Below are 7,261 nucleotides of genomic sequence, written 5' to 3'. Positions count from 1 at the left end.
ACCAAAGCTATCAGGAGTTAGTTTAGAGTCCCCGGGACTGGAAAATATGCCCCTATTTGCGGGAAATCGAGCCGAAGTATCCCAAAATCACGATGCGCGTAAGGCGGTCTCGGCTACTCTTCAGTCTTAAAGTTAAGTGGGGCTATATTTCGATCCATAAGCTCGAAAGTGAGCGTTCAAAAAGTTTTGCTGTGTCCATTTAACTGCAAACTAAGGCCATCGGAAGGTAGTTTAGCTTCTCCGGGAATTGAAAATATTCGCCAACTTCCGGGAAATCGAGCCGAAGTTGGTCCAAATTGTAACGGCATCGATCCACACACAACAGACGTTTCAACTCCATTTTATTCGTAGAGAACTAGTAGGTAAAACCTGGGTGACAAAATTACAAAATGTGTCTTGTAATGATACGAAGTGAACAACATTGAAAATACAGGTAGCAAGAGAAATTAAACTTCACATTGTTCATACATACGTTGTTGTTCGTTCTCTGCCGTTCTGAACATCGACACCGTCCTTTGTAAACTAAGATAAACCTGAACGAAAATCTCGGACGAAAACACAGACGCCAAAACGCGACGCCATCTTACAAAAGCACATGGTCCTTTCATCCGCGCAAGGGACGATGGGTGTGAATAGCGAAAACCGCTGGCTCAAAACAGTACTGAAGGTTCAACAACTTTGAATCGCAGCGAATTAAGTACCGTCCGGAAATACAGCAAGATAAACATAAAAGTTCCTAACACACCGGGAGGGTGGGGGTCGCTGCGATACAACTTGTAACATTGAACAAATCACAAAATGTCTCCAGATAAACGTTTATATTCAATATCCTTAATGCCATTTGCATTCTTGACTTCGGCTTCAGACTTTAATCCACTGGAACAAGTAGGGCAAGGCGCTGAACTGCCCTTGAAACCACAGTGTCTCTTGCACCCCGGTACTCGTGAACTTTTTCCCCAGTGCGATAGCTCTTGTACTTGACTGTCACCTTGCGCACTTTGCCATCTTCCCCTGGAAAAACATCTTGCACAAGCGCCAAGCGATAATCTCCCCTAAGAGTGTTCTTGTCAGCGACAATCACCACATCTCCTGGACACAAGTTGCGAGTGGCAGTGTGCCATTTGCGCTGTACTACTAATGCTGGAGCATACAGCTCAGTCCAACGTTTCCAGAAGTCCTCCACCACAGACTGAACAAGATGGTAACGTGTTACAATGCTTGCGTCGTAAGGTTGCCATCCTAAGGGGTTAGATGCAGTCGCCCGTCCAAGCAACAAACTGTTGGGTGTGAGAACATTGATGGTTGAATCCATGCTTGGTTTCACTCCAATCGGACGCTCATTTAGTAAGTTGGACACTTCACAACAGACAGTGAGAAATTCAGGTACAGACAGACGTTGGTCACTCACTGAGAAATGAATAGCACGTTTGGCGGCCTTTATCAGAGACTCCACTGCTCCTTGATGCCAGGGACTATCGGCAGGTCCAAATACCCAGGTTGAACCATTCTGAGTAGAATCTCTCTGTAAGGACTCCCTGTCGATTCTTTGCCAGGCTTCTTTGAGTTCCCTCTCTGCGCCCACAAGCTGAGAACCTGGATCGCTGTAAATCTTCTCTGGCCATCCACGAAGACTGGCAAATCTGCTAAGCGCCATCAGGAAATTGCTGGTGTCGTATCCAAACACTGCCTCGATATGAACAGCTCTCATTGCGAGATCGGTGAACAATACACCATATGCTTTGCCACTTGTGCGTTTCTGGACTTCCCCTCTAACTGTGTACGGTCCAAACAGGTCAAGCATCACGTGGTTGAATGCTGGTGCGGGTTCCAGTCTAGCTTCTGGCAGTAACCCCATCGGTTGCTCAAGAAATTTGGCATCGCGCAACTTGCACAGTTGACAGTCCATTTTCACTAGCCTTGCCAGTTTACTGCCTTGAGGCGTCCAGTAACGCATTCGAAATCGAGCAAGGGTTGCGTCGCGTCCCCTATGTCCTCCTGCTTGATGCGCACGTTCCATGAAAAGACATGTAGCTGGATGCTTAGAGGGTAACAATCTCTGAAGGGATGAGTCTGGTGTCATCGCATTGTACCTTAGTAGTCGTTCTCCTACGACCCATATTCCACTTGCATCTTGTACAGGCTTCAGCTTAGCATAGCGACCTCCATGACCTTTCTTGCTGCTGCTCTTCTTTAGCTCGCATTCCATTGTTTTCTGAATGTTCTTCACGACAAAGTCCTCTGCGTCTTTCAAGTGCTGTGCGGTTACTTGCATGGCATTTCCTGCACGGAAAGTCTTGTTCCTTGCAATGTTTTTCAACCTTGCCACGACCCAAATGACTCGATTGATGTTTCTAAATCTCTCATAGACAATCAAAGGAGGATCTGCCCTGGCTACCGCCGTACTACACATCTTCTTCTCTCCAGGGAGCACTTCTTCCTTCTGCAGACCAGACTTGAGTCCCCACTCTTCAACAGGCTTGTACAGGATAGGTGGGCCATTCCACCAGTGGGAGTCTTGATCGAGCTCCTCAGGGGTGCGTCCACGGGTCAACCAATCTGCGGGGTTGTGATAACCTGACATCCAGGCCCAACGGGACATATCACCATTCGTTGCGGCTTGAATTTCTCCAATTCTAACTCCTTCATACACCTTGAAGCGAGTACTGGTCTTGTTGATCATACTCAAAACAGTTTCAGAGTCCACAATTTGCTACACCTCTTCAAATTCGAACCTCATCTCCTTTTCTATGACCTTTCTACCTCGCTTGGACAATACAGCAGCATTTAACTCCATCTGAGGAGTAGACAACTTATTCACTGGGGCGATACGACACTTTGCCATGATAAGTCGACACCAATAGTCCCCGCTGTTTAGGCGCCATCTGATGTAGGCTGCAAAACCATAGGCGAGGTCACTACCATCACTGAAGATGATAAGCCATGGTCGGCCAACAGAGTCGGGTGGTCGTAAACAACGATTCAAACTAAGCTGCTCGAGCTGGAACAGGGAACAGAAGAAGTGAACCCACTTGGACCGTAGGTGGGTTGGCAGCGGATCGTCCCATCCAAGCTTTAGGGACCACGTTTCGCGCAGGTAAATCTTTCCCAGCAGAGTGTAGGGGCACACAAGTCCAAGAGGATCAAAGATCATCATAACCTGCGACAGAACAATTCTTCTTGTCAACACAAGTGGTAGGCCTTTTGGCAAATCAGCTTTCTTGAGGTTTGGGCCTGTGTGTGTTCCTTTCTTCTTCTTGCTGAAGTTGAGAGTGACTTCGAACACCATGGTATCTTCCACTGGATTCCAGCCAAGGCCCAATACCCTCAGGTTGCTATCAGTTCCTTTCAACATGTTTGGGTGCGTGCGTACAGTACCATCAGGTGCAACAAGTGTGTCAACGTTGTCAGACAACATTTCGCCGGTGCGAGGACTTGATTCTCCAGTAAACTGCCAACACTTGACTGCAAAGCCTCCCTTCGCAAGCATGTCTTCTGTTTCACGAGCAATTTTCAATGCTTCAGGTGTACTTGGTTGAGAGTCAATTAAATCATCTACATAGCTGGATCTCTTCAGGAGGTTGGCAGCCTTTGGACTGTCAGTTTCAAACATATCTGCAGTCTTGTACATAGCTTCAGTGCTAATAGCCGGGGCTGGAGTGTCGCCCATATTGACTCGTGTCATCATATACACATCGGGTTCTTGGTCAATTTTCAAATCACGCCACAGGAACCGATGACAATGTTGCTCCAAGGGCTTCAAGTGGATAGAGTGGAACATTTTACGAATGTCTCCCACAAGAGCAACCTGCTTCTCCCTCCAGCGCAGCAATATGCCAATTAGATTGTTCATGTAACAGTCCGGTCCCTTAGCTAAACAGGAATTAAGAGACATTCCTTGGCACACTTGACTGGAATTAAATACGATTCGCACAGGTGTGGAGTGTGACCGTGTGTTGACCACTGCCAGGTGGGAGATGTAAAACTTAGGACCACTCCATTCTTGCAGTTCTTTCTGAGACAACTTCCGTGCAACACCTCGTTCCACCATGTCCTCCATCTGCTTCTGGTAAGTTTCAGCCCACCGCTCGTCCTTGCTGAGTGTTCGCTCGGTACTCTTGAGAGTAGCCAAGGCGCTACTGTAGTTATTGGGTAAAGTTCCTGGATCCACAAGCCAAGGATAGCTAGTTACCCAACACTGTTTAACACCGTCATACTCAAGGTTCTCTTGAATCAATTTTAACTCCTGTTCCTCTTTGAACGAATAGGTGTGGCCAACAGTTGGACACTTGCCACAACGACAACTACCACAGCGTGGAGTTATTTCAGTTCCAATTTCTTCACCACAAATGAAGTTTTCTATAAGGCGTCCCTGATTTTTACCCGCGAGGGGTTCTGCAACATTCGTCTGTCTGAGACTAGCATACTTTTTGCTGACTTTGACCAGCTCTCCAGGGTTGGAACAATTTGGCTGAAACTCGGGGTGAGTGACATGGCATACATGGTAAGCCTCATGCTTGATCACTGAGTTGTGAATCGTTTTCACAAGATTTGAATCGTGCTCAGTTCCTTCTCTCAGATCAGGATGGGTACCTTGAAGACAGACTCCAAAGTCTCCTTTCATGATGCTTAAATTATCTCCACACTTCGCCTCCTCACACTTGGGGAACAACCCAAAGTAGTCGCAGCCCAGGAGAATGTCTACTTTGTCAGTCTTCCTCTGTAGAGAGTCAACATCATAGCCAGGGAACAAATTGGCTAAGACTTTAGTGTCCAGCTTGCTGACAGGACCAGTAATTCTATCCATACCAAATGCAGTGATACTGACTTTCTTGCCAGTGTCCGTTCTCAAGGTGAACTGATACTGTCGGGTGTTGTAAGTCTTCTCAACATCTCCCATCGTGGTTACGTCAAGCGTGAATCTGTTCAGTTTTTTGGCCTTGATTCTATCTGCTGCTTGGTGGGTTATGTAGGTTGTGTTTGAGCCACCATCACAGAATATGGTAACATTCTTCCCACTCTCACACACCTTTGCCTGCTGGATGGGATAGAGAGCAAGGCCAGCTCCTCTTGTAGCATGACTTGCTGATTCAGCATGAGCACAATGGTCAGTTTGTCGATCTTCTTCCTTTCGAGGTGCTGATAGAGTCTGATCTTGACCAGTAGTGTTTGAACCTTCTTTCTTTTTTCCTGACTTGCACAGGAGGAAGTGGTGCTTCTCACTTCCACACAATGAACATGGTTTTTTGCTGGGACACTTCTGCTGTGGGTGATCTCCAAAGCAGACAAAACAGGCATTCACTTGTTTGAGGAGTTCAAACTTGCCACCCTCTCCACTGATGGGGAGTTTCTGAAATTCTTTACAATCACTTGTTTTGTGCTTAACCGTATTTCTCTTGTGGAAAACACACTGGTAAAACTGTTTTTGGCCCTGACCAGTTCCTGTTCCATGATGTGTCAGCCCTTTACCACGATCACCATTCCTCGGTACTTCAAGTGTTCTTCTCCGCCTTGGTTGGTATTCAGCTAACCGAGCTACTGCTTCTCTTTCCCTTTCCAAGAACTTCATAAAGGATTTGAAAGGCTGAATTCTCTCTGTTTGGCTCATATCATGATATTTGCGAATCCACTCCAATCTCAGATGGTTAGGCAAAAGTCCATTGACAAAATCAACGTCCCTCATAGTGAGAGAGTTCAACTGATTCAACTCTTCAAGCTGGCTGTAGGATGACTCCACAACGTCAACAAATTCAACAAGACCTCTGTAATCGGTTTCTGAGACTGGCTTGAGCTTATGTAAATCCTCTAGTGCTGCTTGAACAGTGGCACTGGTATCATCATAGTAATCTTCCAACTTCTTCCACATTATATCATAAGCCTCTGGTTTGGTGACATACACTGACTTGATCCTTTGACTAGCTTCACCTTTCACTGACCTCTTGAGTTCGTGAGCTAAGGCTGTTTTGTTTTTGATTGCACCTTCTGCCAACTGCTTCCAGACTGTTTTAAACTCTGGCCAAGCTTTTCTCTGGCCAGAAAAGGTGGGAAGTGACATTTTCTTGAGGTGAACACCTGGTGTGTCTGCAGAGCTGTTTCCACTGCTTTGAGCTGGCATACCATGACTACTAAGCTGATACGGAGACACATTCATTAACTGTCCAGGATAACCATGTCCTCCTGCTGACTGTTGAACAAATGAGTGTGGCAACCAATACTGCTGGGCCGGGGGACTACTGAAACTAGCGGAACTAATGGGATCAAACCCCATCAAATCATTTGCTTGGCTACCATAGCTCTGAGCTGGCATAGCATAACTGACTGACTGTTGTGGTAAAACACTTGACAAATGTCCAGTGTATACATGTGTCACTGTGGGCTGTTGAGTAGACAACACAGGTAATGGGTGCTGAGGTGTTGGTGCCACACTGTAACCTGCAGGGGTAATAGATCCAGTGCCAAAATGAAAATTGTTGGCTTGGGCACTACTTGCTGATAATGTTACATTCTGTGTCTGTGAGGATGCAGTGACCACACTAGTGACTGATAGATCTGAGTTAACATTGTTTCCTGACTGAGAAGTTCCTTGTACTGGTAATGTAACACTTTGTTCTGATGGATGTGTAGGGGGGTCAGCAGGTGTGGGAACTGAACCCAGCTGAACCACATTTGACGTCTTGGGGGCCTTTGCCTGCATAAAAGCATTTCTGGCCACCGTGTATGCTTCTTTGACATTTGCCCGGTACGCAATAATGTCTAACCCATTAACAACTCGATGATCAGCATGTTCTTCTTCTGAAACCAGGGTTTCATATTCCTCATCTATCACGCAAAAATCATCGTATACTTTCTCTAGTTCAACCATTAAGGCAGTCAAAACATCAACATCTGCCTTTCTTTCAATTGCACCAGTTAATCTTCGCGAAGCTTTGGTCACTTGTACTTTGGCTTTAGTTCTTTCTTGTTTCTTCTCCTCTACAACACTCATGATTGAAAATTACATTCAATCTTAGCTGATAACTTAAAACAAAGAAGTCCGCACTCACCGATGGCTAACAACTTGGCGCGAACAAAATTCGAGGTTACTGAGTTCGAAGACAACTTGAAAACACACGTTCAATCTCCCGGTTGGCTGGCAACTTGAAGCGAACAAGATTCGAAGACAACTTGAAAACACACGTTCAATCTCCCGGTTGGCTGGCAACTTGAAGCGAACAAGATTCGAAGACAACTTGAAAACACACGTTCAATCTCCCGGTTGGCTGGT

General features: G+C 46.1%; 1 pseudogene; it reads right to left on the bottom strand.

The window, feature by feature from the left end:
* Positions 1 to 868: 868 nt before the first annotated feature.
* Positions 869 to 6,982, bottom strand: LOC149096712 (uncharacterized; annotated as a pseudogene).
* Positions 6,983 to 7,261: the final 279 nt, after the last annotated feature.

The sequence above is a fragment of the Orbicella faveolata genome, unplaced genomic scaffold (genome assembly GCF_042242905.1).
Source record: "Orbicella faveolata isolate gen_17 unplaced genomic scaffold, um_ofav_v1 contig_48, whole genome shotgun sequence".
NCBI classification, from domain to species: domain Eukaryota; kingdom Metazoa; phylum Cnidaria; class Anthozoa; order Scleractinia; family Merulinidae; genus Orbicella; species Orbicella faveolata.
Note: the sequence above shows the minus strand (reverse complement) of the source record. Positions and strands in the feature narration are given on the sequence as shown.